Raw genomic sequence first — 21,043 nt, 5'->3', positions numbered from 1 at the left:
GCTTCTGGGAATGGTAAACCAGGTAATGAAGACCAACCATTCTGCTGAGGACAGCCAGAAAGTCTGGATAGAATAAAAATTTTTAAAGGCAGAGGAGTACTAATAAGTTAGCTAAGAATTGCCATACACAAAAATCAAATTCCAGGTGAACTGTATACTCAAATGTGAAGATAAATAATAAAGCTTTTAGAAGATAATATGGGAAAATGCTTCATAGCCTAGGGGTAGGGAAGGATTTCTTAAATAGGATACAAAAAGTACCTAGTATTAAAAACCCGACAAACATGACTACATGAAAATTAAGAATATTTGTTCATCAAAAGATACCCTCCCTCTTTTTCCGGCTGGAACCATGGAGGGTGTAGAAAAGAAGAAGAAGAAAGTTCCTGCTGTGCCAGAAATCCTTAAGAAAAAGTGAAGGAATTTTGCAGAGCTGAAGATCAAGCGCCTGAGAAAGAAGTTTGCCCAAAAGATGCTTCAAAGGGCAAGGAGGAAGTTTATCTATGAAAAAGCAAAGCACTGTCACAAGGAACATAGGCAGATGGACAGAACTGAAATTTGAATGGCGAGGGTGGCAAGAAAAGCTGGCAACTTCTATGTACCTGCAGAACCCAAATTGGCATTTGCCATCAGGATCAGAGGTATCAATGGTGTAAGCCCGAAGGTCTGAAAGGTGTTGCGGCTTCTTCGCCTTCCTGAAATCTTCAATGGAACGTTTGTGAAGCTCAACAGGGCTTCAATTAACATGCTGAGGATTGTAGAGTCATATATTGCTTGGGGGTACCCAAATCTAAAGTCACTAAATGAACTTATCTACAAGCGCGGTTATGGAGAATTCAGTAAGAAGCGAATTGCTTTGACAGATAACACTTTGATTGCTCGATCTCTTGGTAAATATGGCATCATCTGCTGGAGGATCTGATTCATGAGATCTATACTGTTGGAAAATGCTTCAAAGAAGCAAATAACTTCCTGTGGCCCTTAAAATTATCTTCTCCACGAGGCAGAATGAAGAAAAAGACCACCCATTTTGTAGAAGGTGGAGATGCTGGCAACAAGAAGGACCAGATCAACAGGCTTATTAGAAGAATAAACTAAGGTGTCTACCATGATTATTTTTCTAAGCTGGTCAGTTAATAAACAGTACCTGCTCTCAAATTGAAAAAAAAAAAAAAAAGACAACCTCGAGAAAATGAAAAAGCAGGCAACATAAAACCAATAAAAGGCCCATATTCAAAACAATAAAGAGTTCTAACAAGTTCTAAAAGAGAAAAAGATAACCCAACAGGAAAAGGGGCAAGAGGCTAGATGAAACATGTCATCAAACGATGACAAAAAAACCTAAATTATCCAAATGGCCAATAAACATAGGAAAAGGCATCTAGTCTCAGTAGTAAGTAAGGGTGATGCAAAAGAAAATCATAATGATACACCATTATATACCACAATGGCTAAAAACATCAAAGTCTGATATGATTAAGTGTTGCTCGGGCTATGGAACAACAGAAATCTTCACACACTACTTGTGTGAATGCAAATTATTATATCTACTTTGGAGAATGGTTTGGCTTGATTCTCCTAAAGTTCAAGACAGATATGCCCCATGATCCAGCAATCCCACTCCTAGGTACATACCCAGCAGAATGTATGCACATGTACCCCAAAGGCACACACAGCAGCACTATCCATAATAGTCCCCAGCTGGGAACAACCCAAATATCCTCAATAGCACAATGGTAAGTACACTGGTATATTCATAAAATAGAATGTCATACAGCACAAAAACAAAGGGACAGCCACACGTAACAACATGGATGAATCTCGCAAACATAAGGACGAGACACAAAAGGAGATACAGCATATGACTCCGTGTGTTCAAAACCAGGCAAAACTATAATGTTTACAGGGACATGGACAGTAAAAATAGAAAGGAAAATAAAGAAATCAAAAGAGTGGTTACCTGTAGGTGGGAGAGGAAGGACTGTGACTAGTGAAGGTCACTAAGAAGGGGCTGTTGGGCCGCTATAATGTTCTATTTCCTAACCTCAGAAGTGGTCGTTTTAAAATAATTGTTTTACATTTGTACTTTATGCACTTTTCTGATTGTGTGATATATTTCACAATTAAAAAGATTTAAATCAAAACAAAAATAAAATTAATACAAAAGGAAAAATGGTATTTTTGGTATAACTTTAAAAATTAGATCACGGAACCCAAATTCCTCGGATGGCCTGCCAGGCCCTTCATCCTCAGCCTTGTCTTTCTAGTCTCATTCCTTACCACCCATCTTTTCTCACAAGTAGTCTGCCACACTTGCTCTCAATCGTGTGCTTTCTTTACCTTTACTTGTGACACTTCTCTGCCTAGAAAACCATGTAGACATATCCCAATCACCTTTCTGCAGACTAGCTACAAGCTGTTATTCAAGACACAGCTTGGGTGCCTCTCCTCTGAGAAACCTTTCCAGGAGACAGACTCCAGAGCCAGACTGATTGGTCTAAATTCCAGGTCTACCATTCACTAGTAGCGTGCGATTGGTCAAAGTACCACACTCAGTTTTGCGGCCTTCTCGTCTGTAAAACAGGGTAAGGGCATGAAGTGAAGATTAAATGAGTAAACATATGTAAAATTTTTGGAATGTGCCTGGAACAGAGTATGCACCAGGTAAGTGTGAGCTATGATATCATCAATACACTCTGACACCCTCCTCTCTGCTCCCCACTCTACCTTGTTAGATCCTCTGCTTCTGGGTTCCCATGGCCCAGAATTATAGTTATTTTCTTGTATACAGCCTTTATGGACAGTTAACTCCTCAAGAGCAGAGACTAAATCTTTCACATCTCAATCCTCCACCATCTTGCACAGTGCCTGGCAGGTAGCAGATATTCAGTGAATATTTGCAGAATGAATAAACTGACTCCAAATTTGGATCTACATCACATACAGAAGTAGTCCTTTGGTGCTGCTCTATCCTGTGTGTACACCACAAAACGGAAGCATACTCTTGATAGGTTTCCTATGGCAATAACCTGAGAATACAGGTGTAGACTCCCTCTGGATAGCAACAAATGAGGGTAATACTACTTGTCCTGTCTACTTGTTGTAAGGCTACTGTAGGGCTCAAATGATAATGACTATGAAAACCATTTTTTTTCTTCCCTGAGATGGAGTCTTGCTCTGTTGCCCAGGCTGGAATGCAATGGTGCGATCTCCGCTCACTGCAGCCTCCACCTCCTGAGTTCAAGTGATTCTCCTGCCTCAGCCTCCTGAGTAATTAGGATTATAGGCACCCGCCACCACGCCTGGCTAATTTTTCTATTTTTAGTAGAGACAGGGTTTCACCATGTTGGCCAGGCTGGTCTTGAACTCCTGACCTTGTGATCCACCTGCCTCTGCCTCCCAAAGTGCTGGGAATACAGGCATGAGCCACCGGGCCCAGCCTTCTTTTTTTCTTTTAAAAGATAGACTTGGCTGGGCGCGGTGGCTCATGCCTGTAATCCCAGCACTTTGGGAGGCCAAGGTGGGCAGATCACGTGAGGTCAGGAGTTTGAGACCAGCCTGGTCAACATGGCGAAACCCTGTCTCTACTAAAAATACAAAAATTAGCCAAGTGTGGTGGCACATGCCTGTAATCCCAGTCACTCGGGAGGCTGAGACAGGAGAATTGCTTGAACCTGAGAGGCAGAGGTTGCAGGAAGCCAAGATCGTGCCACTGCACTCCAGCCTGGGTGACAAAATGAGACTCCACCTCAAAAGGTAAAAAATAAAGAAAAAAAAAGAATTATTACTCATAATAGCCAAAAAAGTGGAAACAACCCAAATGTCTTTTTTGTCCTTCAAGTAATCAATAGATAAACAAACTGTGGTAAATCTATCCAGTAGAAAACTACTCACCAATAAAAATGAACAAGCTACTGATACTACAACATGAATGAACCTCAAAAATATTGTGCTCAATGAAAGCAGCTGGACTTGAAAGACTACGTACCATATGATTCAATTTTCAGGGGCTGCCTGGGGCATGGAGTGGGAAAAGGGACTGACAGCACTTGGGCAAGAGGGATCTCTTTGGGTTGACGGAAATGTTCTAAAACTGGGTTGCGAATGATGATGGTACAACTGTATAGACTTTTTTTTTTTTTTTTTTGAGACAGGGTGTTATTCTGTCGCCCAGGCTGGAGTGCAGTGGCACGAACAGAGCTCACGGCAGACTCAAACTCCTGGGTTCAAGCCATTCTCCTACCTCAGCCTCCCGAGTAGCTGGGAATACAAGCACATGCCATCATGACCAGCTAAATTAATTTATTAATTAATTTATTTTTATTTATTTATTTTGAGACAGACTCGCACTCTGTCGCCAGGCTGGAGTGCAATGGTGCGATCTTGGCTCACTGCAACCTCCAACTTCCTGGTTCAAGCGATTCTCCTGCCTCAGCCTCCTGAGTAGCTGGGATTACAGGCATGTGCCACCATGCCCAGCTAATTTTTGTATTTTTAGTAGAGACAGGGTTTCACCATGTTGGCCAGGATGGTCTCCGTCTCTCGACCTCGTGATCCACCCGCCTCAGCCTCCCAAAGTGCTGGGATTACAGGTATGAGCCACCACGCGCAGTCAATTTTTTTATTTTTATTTTTTTAGAGATGGGGTCTAGCTGTGTTGCCCAGGCTGGTCTCTTAACTCCTGGCCTCAAGCAGTCTCCCCATCTCAGCCTCTCAAAGTGCTGAGATTGTAGGTGTGAGCTACCACAACTGGGCAAGTTACTATGTTTTAATTGTATATCTAAACTGGGTGAAGTTTATATATATGATGTATATAAATTATACACAAATAAGTGTTTTGTTATAATGCAAATACCTGGCACTCTTTTATAACTAGCTATGATTCTCACATATTTAAAATCTCATCCACACATGTGAGGCCAAATCATGTAAGACTAAGACAGAAGTCAGCTTTTAAAAATTAAGAAATAATTAAATTGTCACATACTAAATATCTTAAAAACCCAAACTGTCCTCTCTATACTTATTTTCCAAATAATGAATCCTAATAAGGGACAACAACAAATAATGATCCTGATAAGCAGGCTTTCACTGTCATTTGTTTATTTCATCCCACCTGTACAAACACACACTTTGGCCTCATCTGCATTTATAATTGCAAACACGAGTATCTGGCACAATATCCCCCTCCTTGTTTTTGTCCAACAGCAAGCATAAGAAAAAGGTAAATCAGAAAGCATAGTATATAATGTTTTTTTAAAAAAATATATTCATATGATAAACACGATTTCTAAATAGGGTTTAAACTAACCCTTAGAAATTAACAGTTCTTTTATATATACAAATGTACCATAGTACTTCAGATTAAATTCTGCAAGTCCTAAAATGCTATCCAAACTAGTTTGCTGAACTGGAATTGTTAAATTGGATACTGCTTAAAGTAGGTCACTGGCTCGGCCATGAAAGTATTTGGTAATGCAGAGATCTACTTGCAAAGTCATCTGTCATAATGAGATTTGACTTAGACAAAACCAGAGAAGTGACACCGGTTGGGTGTCAATTGTCAGCTGTATTTTATTCAAATAAATCTCATTTTAGATTTATCTCACTGCAGATTCTTGAATTGGGAAATAACAAGATGAAAGAAGTGTTTTCCAAAGAGTAAATCTGGTGTCCATGTTTAGAAAATGCCTCTTTGCTTCCTGTCCTTTGTTCCACACATCTACTCAGTCTCTAAAGCCCATTAATCCTTCTTTTGAAATGTCTTTCAGCTTCATTCCTTTCTCTCCACTTCTATTCTCACCACTGCAGTCCTAATTTGAGTCAGGAGGCTTTAAAGGACAGGAAAACCAGAAAAAAAAGCCCAACTAGAGACCATTAGAGTAATCTAAAAGGGGAGTGAAGAGGACTCAGTCTAGAGCAATGGTTCTCAAAGTGTGGTCCCCAGACAGCAGCAACAGCACTTGGAATCCTGATAGAAATGTGAATATTCAGACCTTACCCCAGAACTAGTGAGCCAGAAATGCTGGGGGTGGCGCCGGCAATGTGCTGTTAACAAGCCCTCTGGGTGATTCTGATATAGGTTAAAGTTTGAAAATTAGTTATTTAAAGAAGCAGGGGCCAGGCGCGGTGGCTCACGCCTGTAATCCCAGCACTTTGGGAGACCGAGGCGGGCGGATCACAAGGTCAGGAGATCGAGACCATCCTGGCTAACGCAATGAAACCCCATCTCTACTAAAGATACAAAAAATCAGCTGGGCATGGTGGCAGATGCCGGTAGTCCCAGCCACTCGGGAGGTTGAGGCAGGAGAATTGCTTGAGCCCGGGAGGTGGATGTTGTGGTGAGCCGAGATCATGCCACTGCACTCCAGCCTGGGCAACAGAGTGAGACTCCATCTCAAAGGAAAAAAAAAAAAAATGCTGAAGAGAAAGCAATGGGCCCAGATGAGGAGAGAACTTGGGGACCTGCTGAGAATGTCTTCCACAATGTCCCTCCAATCTCCAAACTACCCTATCAAAAAAGAACTCTTCTCCAAACCTATCTCTAGGTGTTACTGACTTTTGATACCACAACCCTCTACAGTGCTTAGGTTCAATCTTCCTTCCCCTAGTCTCCATCCAATATAATACACTCATCCCTCAGTATCCTTGGGGGATTGGTTCCAGACCTTTGGTGTATACCAAAATCCATGGTTGCTTAAGTCCCTGAAACAAAATGGTATAGAGACTGGGCACAGTGGCTCATGCCCAAAACCCCAGTGTTTAGGGAGGCCAAGGCGGGAGAATCGCCTGAGGCTAGGAGTTTAAGTTCTGCCTGGTAAGACCCAATAATTAAGACTCCATGTCTATAATTTTTTTTTTTTTAATTAGCCTGACATGGTGGTGTGCACCTGTAGTCCTAGCTACTAAGGAGGCTGGGGCAGGAGGATCACTTGAGCCTAGGAGTTCGAGGCTGCAGTGAGCTATGATTGTTATCACTGCACTCCAACCTGGGCAAGAGACAGACTCTGTCTCTAAAAAATAGGCCAGGCGCAGTGGTCACGCCTGTAATCCCAGCACTTTGGGAAGCCAAGGCAGGCGGATCACTTGAGGCCAGAAGTTTGAGACCAGCCTAGGCAACATGGCGAGACCCTGTCTCTACTAAAAATACAAAAAAAATTAGCTGGGTGTGGTGGCACAGGCCTGTAATCGCAGCTACTCAGGAGCCTGAGGCACAAGAATCATTTGAACCTGGAAGGTGGAGATTGCAGTAAGCCAAGATCACACCACTACACTCCAGCCTGGGCAACAGAGACCCTGTCTCCATAAATAAATAAATAAATAAATAATAAAAATAAAATGGAGGGGCCAGGCGCAGTGGCCCACGCCTGTAATCCCAGCACTTTGGGAGGCTGAGGTGGGCGGATCATGAGGTCAGGAGATCGAGACCATCCTGGCTAATATGGTAAAACCCCGTCTCTGCTAAAAATACAAAAAAATTAGCTAGGTATGGTGGCAGGCGCCTGTAGGCCCAGCTACTCGGGAGGCTGAGGAAGGAGAATGGCGTGAGCCCGAGAGGCGGAGCTTGTAGTGAGCTGAGATTGCACCACTGCACTCCAGCCTGGGCAGCAGAGCGAGACTCCGTTTCAAAAAATAAATAAATAAAATAAAATGGAGAAGTATTTGTGTATAACTTATGCAAATAACCTAATGCCTCCTCCTTAGGTACACATCTTCCTGTATTCTTTAAATGTAATCTCTAGGTTATTTATGATATCTAATACAATGCAAATGCTATGTAAGCAGCTGTTGTACTGTATTATTTAGGGAATAATGTCAAGGAAAATAGTCTATATGTGTTCAACAGAGACACAATTTTTTTCCTGAATATTTCTGATCCATGATTGATTGGAGTCATGGATGTAGAACCCATGAATACGGAGGACCACTGTACTAATCTTGTTGAGGCTCTAGGTAGTCAAGGAAAAAAGACACATACCACAGTGTGGAAAATTATGATTAAAAGAGTGCTTCAAATCAGTGGAGAAAAGATGAATTATTCAGCAAATGATTTTTTAATAACTGGCTAGTCACTGTGGGAATCCAGAACAGGAAGCTATATATTCCTTACTGTATGTTTTTTTTTCCTTTTTTTTTTTTCGAGACAGAGTCTCACACTATCGCCCAGGCTAGAGTGCAGTGGTGCACGCGATCTCAGCTCACCGCAAGCTCTGCCTCCCAGGTTCAAGCAATTGTCCTGCCTCAGCCTCATGAGTAGCTGGGATTATAGGCGTCCACCACGGTGCCCGGCTAATTTTTGTATTTTTAGTAGAGACAGGGTTTCACCATCTTGGCCAGGCTGGTCTTGAACTGCTGACCTTGTGATCCATCCGCCTTGGCCTCCCAAAGTGCTGGGATTACAGGCGCGAGCCACTGTGCCTGGTCCTACTTTATGTTTTCTTACTCCATATATCAAAATAAAATTCCAGACAAATCAAACACATCAATTTAAAAACAAAAAGAGCTGGGTATGGTAGCATATGCCTTAAATCCCAGCACTTTGAGAGGCTGAGGCAGGAGGATCACTTGAGCCCAGGAGTTCGAGATTGCAGTGAGCTATGATCATACCACTGCACTCCAGTATGGGTGACAGAGTGAGACTGTCTCTTAAAATAAAAAAACTAAAAAAAATTAAAGAAATATGACAGTAGCAGATGAAGCCATGGGTAAAAATATTTTTATAATCTTGAATTGAGGAAGACATTCCTAAAAGCATGATAAACCCACCCCAAGGGCATAAGAAATTACTAATACATTTCACTACATAAAAATCTAAATCTTTTCTATGACTTAGAACAATTTTGATTAAAAAGTCTGATAATGCAAAGGTGTGTAGACAGGCACGATCATATACTGATGGTGGGATGTAGAGTGCCTTTCTACAGCACAATATGACAACATCTGCCAAAACCTGAAATATGCATCTCTTTGATATAGTAATTCCCCCCTCCTTTTTTTTTTTTTTTTGAGACAGAGTCTCGCTCTGTTGCCCAGGCTGGAGTGCAATGGCGCAGTTTTGGCTCACTGCAACCTCCGCTTCCAGGTTCAAGCAATATTCCTGCCTCAGCCTCCTGTGTAGCTGGGATTACAGGCACCCGCCACCGCACCCGGCTAATTTTTGTATTTTTAGTAGAGATGGGGTTTCACCATGTTGGCCAGGCTGGTCTTGAACTCCTGACCTCAGGTGATCAGCCCACCTCGGCCTCCCAAAGTGCTGGGATTACAGGCATGAGCCACCATGCCCAGCAGCAATTCCCCCTCTAAGGGTGGATTTTACATACACTTACACACACACACACCTCACAAGTATACAAATGTATTTATTTAAAGTTGTTTTAATCTAACAACTACTTGTTAGATTAAAATAAGAGCCAGCCAGGAGTGGTGGCATACACCTGTAGTCCCAGTTACTTGGGAAGCTGAGGTGGGAGGATCATTTGAGCCCAGGATTTTGAGGCTAGCTGGGGCAACATAGCGAGACCCTGTCTTAAATAAATAAATAAGATAAGCCATTATAAAACATTTTGTATATCTTAATCCCCTGTTGGTCAAAAATATACAAATAAATATATAAAACATATATATTACATTATACATTATCTGCGTGTATATATAATGTATACAATGTATAATACTGTGTGTCTGTGTGTGTGTGTGTATGATATACCTGAAAGCATGGAGAAAAGTCTGGCAAGACATCCAACAGCCTTTAAAAATAGGTACCTTTGGCAGAGTGCGGTGGCTCACACCTGTAAATTCAGCACTTTGGGAGGCCTGGATCACTTGAGTCCAGGAGTTCAAGAACAGCCTGGGCAATATAGCAAGACCCAATCTCTACAAAAATATTTTTAAAAATTGGCCGGGTGTGGTGGCACCCACGTGTAGTCCTAGTTACTCGGGAGGCTGAAGCAGGAGGACTGTTTGAGCCCAGTAGTTGGAGACTGAAGTGAGCCATGATCACACCACTGCATTCCAGCCCGGGAAAGAGAGAAAGACCCTGTCTGGCTGTCTTAAAAGAAAAAAAAAAAGGACACACCTGAGGAATAGGATGCAAGAATTTTCCATTTTCTGCTTCATAAACATCAAGTTTTTACAAAGAGCATAAATTGCTCTTATAATAAAAAATAAATCTGATCATGTCATTCCTTTGTTCAAAAAGTTCAAAAGCCTTCCAGCCCACAGACAATACAGTCCAAACTCCCCAGTGAGATGTAAGGATGGTCCAGCTATGCCATCTGACACCTCACCCATCACCAGGGTGAACTCCCCTGATGGGGCAGGTAAGGATGGGGTCTCTGTTCTCCCTCCTCCACTGTATCTTTCCTGAAGCCTGGTGCCATATGGTCCTTAATGGTCAACTCTGATAACCTTTTGTGCCATTTGCAAAGCTTTTGTCATAATGGAGCACACTGCTACTACATTCCAACTTGTTCTTTTCAGAACAATGTTGACAAAGCTGTTCAAATAAATTAATAAATTTCTTCTCTGCTTTCATGGAGAAATAAGTTCACATGCCAATGTGCAGGTGGATCAATAAAACCTCCCCTTCTAAAAGCCAAAATCTAACATTATGCTTTCTGGCTAATAAATATTAACTTTTTTTTATAGACATTCGTTGGCATATATCTGGCATAGTATGTAACACATGACTATAAAAATTACAGTTGTTTAGGTGCAAGAGAAGACTGGGGGAAGTTTTCTTAGAAGTGATGAGAGGTGGAGCCAGTTTTGTGATCTCCTTGGCTGGGGCATAATGGATGATGCACACTGAGTAGTTGGACAATATCTTGATGAAGTCCTACTATTCATCTCACAAGCCCAGACTCATGTTGCTGTCAAGGTAAAGAGATATCACACCACCTGTATGCTAGTGCAAGTTTGATCCAGGGCTCAATTAATAAAAACATCCTATCTCTGCAGGAAATGTAGATGCTTCTAAAAGAGGTAACGCTATGTGGGAATAACAGATTGTCTCCTCTGATTATCCATAACAACCATAGTTTCTTAGTATTCACTGGGTATTACCTGTGCTTTACTCTAAGCTGTTCCTTATGGCCAATGATTGTCCTCACAGACTTCCTAAGAATTGGCCATTGGAAGAGTTCCCTGTGGCTAAAGATTTGGAATCTGAAGTCTCATAAAGTTTTGGCCATGATCCTGGCATTGAGTGGTTGACCATTTACCATAAGAAGCACCAATGTGTTCAATACAACAGACCGTGCTTTCCGAAGCTGGTCTCATAGTCATGTTTATATGTTTCTAAGACAATCAACTCAGTAAGACACAAGGATTTGGGGCTGGGGATAGGAGGGGTGCAGAGGAGCTACACTGCTTGGAAGGCCTAGGCTAAAGTCACCAGCTTAGTTACCTGGTGATGACATGGATGAGCCACTTTATCAATAACATCTGCCTTGAGCATGAGGGTTACTGGTTGTGGTACTTGTAAATTTTGTTGATATCCATCTCCCCTATCAAATGGGGTACCTTATTCATTTTCGTATTAACAGTGCCTGGCACAGAGTAGGTATTCAGTGAATGTCGGCTATATTAATGAAGCACAGGTATAAGGAAATACACATCATATAATAAAGGGGCAAGTGAGCAAAACTGATAACTGCCTACTAGATGGCATGAGGTGGTAAACTCAGTTACTTAAAGGATAATGTTAGGCTGTGGGCTCAGTCACAATGTAGGTCAGTTAAATTTATGGGTGCTTCATGGTCACAAATCATGGTTACATCGTAATCATGGCAATTGTGGTAATATCATTATTTGTTTTGCAAATGCCTGGAATCCAGATTTGGCTAGGGGTAAACTTAGGTTCAATTAGAAAGCTACATTTCCCAACTTTTCTTAAGAAGAGAGGTGGCTACATGTCACAGCTCTGGTCAATCATTAGATGAGGCACACCTTTTATACCTCACTTGGGAGGGTGGGTAGTCTGAAAGGGAAGCAGAGAAATGGCCTTGCCACCATCAAGGATGGATCAAAGGAATTTGAGATATTAACAACACTGGGAGTGACTACTTATTTCCCAATTTTCTGGTGTGTAGGAAAAAATAAATCTTTATTTGGTTAAAGCGAAGTTGGATATTCCATTACACAGAGCCTAATTTATTTCTAATTGATAAAATCACAGAGGTAGCAAAAAGAGTTATGAGGCTGCTGTAATAATCTATAAGAACAAAAAAAATGTATCCTAATAACTGAATGAGTAGTCATCTTCTTTGTGGTAATATAATTGTAAAGATTTCTGGAGTGTACGGCATCATGAAATGACAGCACTCTAGCTAGCAGCTTCAATAATGATTTGAGATGATCTAACCAAATCAAAATGTTTGGAAAGAGTGTTGATGCTTACATGCTCTCCGAGACATACTGCAGTATCATCAGCAATAAGACCAACTAAAACAGAGCAACATCCAGCCTCATACGAAATTAGCAAAAATCTCCTCTCAACTACATGCAAGTGGTAATCAAAACCAAGTGGAAAAGAAAAACTGAAAACATTTCAAAAAGCACCTGCAGAAGAATGCTACTATTCCAGCTGCATATTAAACTTCTGTTTATCAAACATGTTCAACATTCAACATCTGGCCTTTCCACAAGCTAGTGCTTACCAATGAAATGCTAAAGAACACTTTTCGTTTAAGTAACAGCCACTGGGAAATCTTAAGCCAATTCAAGGGCAGTTTGGTTGTAGTTCATATTTACTTCTGAAGAAATGAAAGTGAAACAGCTGTTTTAACCTTCAATAATTTATACACAAAACTCTCCAGCCATGGGTACTACACATTTAAATTCTGGGCTTCACAACACTTTCATCAACTTCTTCTTCAAACTGTTTTTGTTTTTTTAAATATTTCATATACAGTATTTTCTCCTGTACTTGAGTATCTGCTATCAAAATACTATATTTCATCAATTTTGAGATTCACGGTTTTTTTCTTTACAAGTTAACATTTGTGAAATCCGGACAGATTTTACAATTAATGACATCTTACAATTAATTGGCAGCATTCTTTCTTTCTTAATGGAGCATAAAATACAATATGTCTTAGGAATGATGGCATCTTAAATTCCATAAAATATGGTAACAGCAATCCCTAACATTTACTAGATGCGTACTGTGTAGGACTCATAGTGCTTTACATATAATTCATCTGCTTATCAAAGCATTCCATGAAGTAAGTACTACTGTCATCCTGTTTTTAAAATTTTCTTTATTTTTAATTATTATGAGTACATAATAGTTGTATACATTTATGTGGTACATGTGATGTTTTGATACAGGTATACAACATGTAATGATCAAATCAGGGTAACTGGGGTATTACCTCAAGCATTTATAATTTCTTTGTTAGAAAAGTGCCAGTTCTACTCTTCCAGTTATTTTGAAATATACAATAGATTATTGTTATCTATAGGCATCCTATTGTGCTACCAAATACTAGATCTTATTCATTTTATCTAACTGTATTTTTGTACCCATCAACCATTCCCACTTGTCATCCTATTTTGTAGAGAAGGAAACAGAGAAGTTAAACAACACAGTTCACTAGCAGTACAGCTCAAACTGACTCCAAAGTTTAAGCTCTTAACAACTGTCCTAACTGAAAGCTCAAAAATACTCTTCTACTTTCCTCCATTCATAATAAAAATGGTCTTTATTTCAAAATGTTTTTGTTTTGCCCTCATTCTTGACAGATGGTTACCTTTCTTCCAGCACTTTGACGATGAATTGTCTTGTGGCTTCCACTGTCACTGAAAAGTCAGCTATCAGTCTGCAGTCTGCTTTTTCTTTCAGGACTGTACTAGGATCTTGTATTTGCCAATGTATCCAGGTGATATTTCTCTTTCTTTACCCTGCTTGAGCTTCCTGATTCAGACGATTTAGTTCTTTCATCAATTTTGGAAAATGTCTTCAAATACTGCCTCTCCCCCAGTGCTTCTATTGTCCTAGAACTTTGATCAGATGTTATATGAAACCTTCTAATTCTATCTTCCATGCATCTTAACCTTTCTTTTACATTTTCTCTGTCTCTATGGGTTTTATGTGGACAATTTCTTTAGCTTTATCTTCTAGTTCAGTAAGTCCTGCTTCACTTGTGTCTAATTTGCTTTAAGATTAGACTTGTCTACTAAATGCCAAATTCAATGATGTTGTTTGCTTCTGAAATGGTTATTTTTTCATTCTTATTTTCTTAATTGATTAAAAATTGTATTTATCATGCACAGCATGTTTTCAAGTAGGTATAAACTGTGGATGGCTAAACTGATGAAATGGTTCTTTTTCAAATATATCTGATTATTATTATTTTAGCTAGTCAAATACCTCTATAGTGGCATGCACCAGTTGAAAAACCCATCCTTGACATACAGGACTTTTGGCCTGATTATTCTTGATAGTCTCAGTTGCCATCTTACACCTTAAAGTTAATTGGCAGCATTCTTTCATTTACAATTTACAATATCTAATTACATTTACATTACATTTACAGTATCTGTTTTTAGGCAGGCATGGCGGTCTGCACCTCTAATCCCAGATACTCTGGAAGCTAAGGCGAGAGGGTCATTTGAAGACCAGAGGCCGGCATTTTGAGACCAGCCCAGGACACAGAGCAAGACCTTGCCCCTAAAAAAAAAATACTAAAAAATTAGCCAGGCATGGTGGTGCATACCTATAGTTCTGGCCACTTGGGAGGCTGAAGTGGGAGGATCACTTGAGCCCAGGAGTTTGAGGCGGCAGTGAACTAGGATTTCACCACTGCACTTCAGTCTGGGTAACATAGCAACAACCCATCTCTAATTAATTAATCACCAAAACCATAAAAAAACACAATTTATTTCCTTAAAATATTAAATATACTTATTCTATGTTGTTTCCAATAATTACAATATTATAGACTTTTCAAATCTGTTTTTTGTTTTTTTTTTTTTTGCGACAGAGTCTTGCTCTGTTGCCCAGGCTGGAGTGCAGTGGTAGATCTCAGCTCACTGCAACTTCCGCCTCCCAGGTTCAAATGATCCTCCCACCTCAGCCTCCCAAGTAGTTGGGATTACAGGCACATACCACCATGACCAGCTAATTTTTGTATTTTTAGTAGAGATGGGGTTTCTCCATGTTGGCTAGGCTGGTCTCGAACCCCTGACCTCAAGTGATCCAGCTGCCTCGGCCTCCCAAAGTGTTGGGATTACAGGCGTGAGCGAACACGCCTGGCCTCAAATCTGATCATTTTTGTTGGTTCTGCTGACTCACTCACTGTAGCTCAGTGTTTTGAGTGTTTTGTGACTCTTCATTTTCGACTTCTGAATAATTTTATTTGTGAGACATATTTGAGTCCTAAGTAAGGTATATTTTTCTCCTGAGAAGATTTATGTTGCTCTGGCAGGTTCCTGGAGGCACTACTAACCCAAGAACAATTTAAATTTTACACTGCACAGATAGTATGAATTCAAGTCTCACACCCATACACGGGCCAGTTTGTGGTTATAAATTCTCAAGGAAAGTTTTTTTTTTAAGTTTCATTATAAAAAATGTTAGACACAGAAGTAGACAATAATATAATGAACCTTCATGTTCCCATCGTCAGCTTAAATAGTTAACTCCTGGCCAACACTCTTTCACCTGTATCCCTTATTGGTATCCCTGCCTTCACATTAGTTTTAATGCAAGGACATTTCATTGATAACTACATTGGTAAATACCTATCTCTAATATATTTTTAAAAACCGTTAAAAATTTATAATACCATCATTACACTTTAAAAACATTAGTAACAGTCCCAATACCATCAAGTAATCGGCCAGTATTCAAACTTCCAACTGTCTCGTAAATGTCACACAAGACTTTGCTTTGCTGTGCTTTTTTTTTTTTCTTTGCAATTTATTTGTTGAAGACCCCAGAGCTTCACATAGTCTGGATTTTTCCAACTGTACCCCATGGTGGTACTAATATGCTGCTCTGTCCTCTGTAATTCTTATAAATTACTATATAGCTCTAGAAGCCAGATCTGTTTGTATAGGAAAGGGATGGTATATGGTTAATGTAGTGTTCGCAAGTGGTATCCAATAGCTTTTTTAAAAAATATCATCATGCTTTGGGAGGCTGAGGTGGGCGGATCATGAGGTCAGGAGATCGAGACCATCCTGGCTAACACGGTGAAACCCTGTCTCTACTAAAATAAAAAAGAAATTATGCGGGTGTGGTGGCGGGCGCCCGTAGTCCCAGCTACTCAGGAGGCTGAGGCAGGAGAATGGCGTGAACCCAGGAGGCGGAGCTTGCAGTGAGCCAAGATCGTGCTACTGCACTCCAGCCTGGGCGAGAGAGTGAGACTCCGTCTCAAAAAAATAAAAAAAACTTTATTGCTATTCAGATTGTCTCATCATTGGCTGAAGAGAGTCTTCTCATGTATGTTCTTTGGTTCTTTTGATGTGATCCTGATCACAGTGTTTTATGACTTCCTTGTTATGTGGTGTAACCGGTTCCTGTATCAGTCATTTCTCCAAATAACCCTGCTTCCTGTTAGTGAGAATTGGTATTCCAAGACCACAATTTGGGGACTAGGGTTACACACTGCTACTGGTCACTGTTTATAGGATTTTTCAATTGAATGGGTTAGGAGGTGTTTTTTGTCTAAGATAAAATATATCAATAATTCATACCACAACTTGTAATTCAAAATTAAGTTAATCGAGAGAATGAGAAGATAAGTCAAAGACTGGGAGAAAATACAAAGATATATCTGATAAAGGACTGTTATCCAAAATATACAAAGAATTCTTAAAACTCGGCAATAAAAAATAAACAACCTGATTAAAAATGGTAAAAGACCTGAGCAGACACCTCACTGAAGAAGATATACAGATGGCAAATAAGGATACAAAAAGATACTCAACATCATATGTCATTAGGGAATTACAAATTAAAAAAAAAAAAAAACAATGAGATGCCACTACACACCCACTAGATGCCCAAAATGCAGAACACTGACACCACCTAATGCTGGTAACGATATGGAGGAACAGGAATGCTCATTCATTGCTGGTGGGAATGCAAAACCATATGGCCACTTTGCAAGACAAGTTTGGTAGTTTCTCACAAAACTAAACTTACTCTTACCATTCAATCCAGCAATTGTGCTCCTTGACATTTGGTCAAATGAAGTGAAAACTTATGTTCACACAAAAACCCACACATGGTGTTTGCAGCCGCTTTATTTTTATTTACTAAAACTTGGAAGCAACTAAGATGGCCTTCAATAGGTGAATGGATAAACTAGAGTACATCCAGGCAATGGAATATTATTCATGCTAAAATGAAATGAGCTATCAAGCCATGAAAAGATGTGAAAAAACCCTATAATACATACTACCAAGTGAAAGAAGCCATCATGAAAAGGCTGTGTGATTCCAACTACATAACATCTGGAAAAGAAAAATCTACGGAGACAGTAAAAAGATCAGTGGTTGCCAGAAGACAGGGAGATGGAGGGATGACTAGGTGGAGCAGAGAAGATTGAGAGCACTGAAACCACTTTGCATGATTCTATGATGGATACATGCCATCATACATTTGTCCAAACCCATAGAATGTGCAACACCAAGAGCGGACCCTAATGCAAATGAACTTTGAGTAATAATGGTGTACCAACATAAGTTCATCATTTATAACAGACAGACCTTTCTGGTGTGGGATGTGACACTGCGGGAGGCTGGCAGGGACACGGAACAGGCAAATATGATAACTCTATACTTTCTGCTTAATTTTACTGTGACCCTAAAACTGTCAATTAAAAAAAAAAAGTCTTAACGCTGGGCGCAGTGGCTCACGCCTGTAATCCCAGCAATTTAGGAGGCTGAGGCGGGTGGATTATTTGAGGTCAGGAGTTCACAACCAACCTGGCCAACATGGTGAAGCCCCATCTCTACTAAAAATAAAAAAATTAGCTGGGTGTGGTAGTGTGTGCCTGTAATCCCAGCTACCTGGGAGGCTGAGGCAAGAGAATCGCTTGAACCCGGGAGGCGAAGGTTGCAGTGAGCCAAGATCACACCAATGCGCTCCAGCCTGGGTGACAAAGTGAGATTTCATCCCAAAAAAAAAAGAAAAAAAAGTCTATAAAGAAATCAAGTTAACAGGGTTTTATTTAACCTCTTTTATTTTATATTTGTATCTCCTTTCACCCATGTTGGGAATCTGGATTTCAAAACAGTGGAAATTATAAAGTACCACATAATTACTCATTTGTTTTTTTCTGACAATATACACTCAACAACAATCTCAAAATAGTACTAACAAGATCACTGGTATGTTCCACATGAGTACAGTTGAAGGACTTTGTTGTTGTTGCTACTGTTTGTTGCAGTTCTTTTTTCACTCTCAGGGCATATACCCACTAAGAATGTAAAGTTCGAATTAGTGAGGTTTAAAATTTAGGTTTACTTGTTTCTCACTTTCCATTTAAAAAAGCTATCAACCATATTTAAGGCAGTCTAGCTTCTCTCCCTGTCCCCTCTACCCTATTTCCTTCCTCCTTCTCTCATAATTTTTAAGCTTTTATGATTTATTCTTCCATTAAAAAAATATAAATTGGCTGGGCAAGGTGGCTCACACAGGTAATCCCAGCACTTCAGGAGGCCAAGGTGGGTGGATCACCTGAGGTCAGGAGTTAGAGACCAGCCTGACCAACATGGTGAAGCCCCGTCTCTACTAAAACACACACACACACACACACACACACACACACACACACACACACACACACACACAAAGTAGCCGGGCATGGTGGCAGGTGCCTATAATCCCAGCTACTCAGGAGGCTGAGGCAGGAGAATTGCTGGAATCTAGGAGGCGGAGGTTGCAGTAAGCTGAGACTGCACTCCAGCCTGGGCAACAGTGTGAGACTCTGTCTCAAAAACAACAACAACAACAACAACAAAGAAAACAAAATAAATAAGTTGCAGATACTGAGATCAAAATATGTAGAAGCTCTTGCATTCATAGTAAGTGGAAGAACAGAGCACAAACACCACTGGGTCTGTAGTCAGAAGGCCCGGTGTCCAGTTCCTGCTTCACCACCTATTAGCTGGCCTTGAGGAACTACCTAATTTTTCAGAGCTTCAGTCCCTTTTCTGTATGATGTGAAAAATAGTAAATATCCACCTTATAAGGTCGCTGTGAGGATGAGACGAGATAGGAAAGTCTTTTAAAGGTACAACTTTTTATGAGTTCATCCTTGGAGTGAAGGTTTCTGAAGATTAGCCAAAAATAATTCCGTTTATTAAAAGTTTCTTTCACTCTTAAGTACAAGGTAAGCAGGAATAATTTTAAAAATATTTCTTTATTAACAAAGGACCCTCAAGAAATAGGAGAGAAAAGCTGAACTCAGAGTTCCCAGCATCTCCCAGGAGGACCAAGAGGTCCTGAAAAGTATTATGTCTGGTCCTTAGTCTGGCTCACCAAACGCTGTACATCTGTAACGGAGATGGAGGCCCAAAGCAGCCTCTGTGATCAGGGCCCTGCCTACCTCTCCAGCTCCTCTCCTAATTCCCTGCCTCCCTCTCAGTCTCCAGCCTCACTAGCATTCCCAGGTCCCCCAAGGCTTCAAGCTCTTTCCTCCCTCAGGACCTTCACACATAGCTAGTCCCTTTGCTTGAGGGCTCTGGATCCCAGTGATCACCTGGCCAATGCCTACTTTTCCTTTAAATCTTTGCTTAAATGTTACTTTGTCAGAAAGGCCTTTCTGTCCTCTCAGACTAAGCCAGGCTCCCCCCGGTTAATCACTCTTACAGCTCCCTGTATTTTTCCTAAAATGCACTTACCAGTGTTTGGAATTACATATATAATTGTCTTTCTCCCACTAGAAAATGGTCAGTTTAGCATGTGTGTTTCTTATTTCTTTATTCTCATTTCCTAGTACCATGCCTGGTATTACTCTGGTGCTCAGTATTTGTCAAATGAATAACTGAATTAATGAAAAGCTTAACGTATCATGTATAAAACTGCTGAATTAGATCCTGAACACTGGGAAAGAAGGCAGGACCAAGTTGTTATATACTGAAAAAAATTTCTACATTCCAGAGTCTTCCCATAAGGGGGCAATATTCCATTCTCCTCTAACTTGATTCATAATTTAAATATACAATCATTCTAATGATGTATTTCCATCTCTTATCTATAATGAGTTTTTATGATAAAAATATCCAGAAACAGATTACTTACACCAAACACAAAACTAAGCTTTTCACTAGTGATGCAGTATAAGCTGAGGATATATAATAAAGCAAAATTTTCCAAACACAACACCAGGCCCTCCTAAAAATGCCAGGAAGAAGGCTTGTGTCTGTGAGAGGGGAGCCTACAGGGACGGGAGACCTGGAGATAAAAAAAGACTTAAGAAATACATCAAACAAATGCTATAATGATAATCTTTAAACACTGCCTGGTTTTTATATAGCTGGAAATATGAAAAGCTTATTAGCATCTCTCTTCACTGGACATGATGAACAAAGTATGGCAGAGAGAGGACAATCAATTTTAAAGGGGAGTTAAGGCTTCATTTTATTTCTATCTAAAACCTTTGTTTTCCTTTGTCTCTAACAACAACAAACGAAAACACTCCATATTTCATAGAATAAAAAACTGAATTTCTCTCCATTCAAATTCAAGGTGAAAGAAGACATCTTTTGAACTCTACAGATATTCTGATAAGTATCTATTAAAAAGTCTGCCATCCATTGTTCAAGCATCCAAATGTGCCGCCATATATCCTTTCCTGCTGAAAAGAACGAGAGCTCCCTGAAGAAATGACTGAGGGCTGAGACAGAAGATGCATAAGATGAACCTAAACATATCATCATACCAAAAAGGAAGGACACTATAAAAAGTCTTCAGAAACCAACTTGAAGGGGCTCCTCTCACTAGTCAAGGATGGGATCATTTGAGCATCAATAAAAAATAATCATTGCAATGGATTCACGTCTATGAAATATCATGAAATCCATC

The 21,043-nt window shown here is 40.2% G+C and overlaps 1 protein-coding gene and 1 pseudogene across 11 annotated transcripts in view; one reads left to right on the top strand and one right to left on the bottom strand.

The window, feature by feature from the left end:
* TNRC6B (trinucleotide repeat containing adaptor 6B) overlaps positions 1–21,043 on the bottom strand; it is a 296,357-nt gene that overhangs the window by 227,692 nt on the left and 47,622 nt on the right. The gene's annotated exons all lie outside the window — the stretch shown is intronic.
* LOC101145712 (large ribosomal subunit protein uL30-like) lies at positions 353–1,221 on the top strand (annotated as a pseudogene).

The sequence above is a fragment of the Gorilla gorilla genome, chromosome 23, assembly GCF_029281585.2.
Source record: "Gorilla gorilla gorilla isolate KB3781 chromosome 23, NHGRI_mGorGor1-v2.1_pri, whole genome shotgun sequence".
Taxonomy (NCBI): Eukaryota; Metazoa; Chordata; class Mammalia; order Primates; family Hominidae; genus Gorilla; species Gorilla gorilla.
This window is presented reverse-complemented; position numbering and strand designations above follow the sequence as displayed.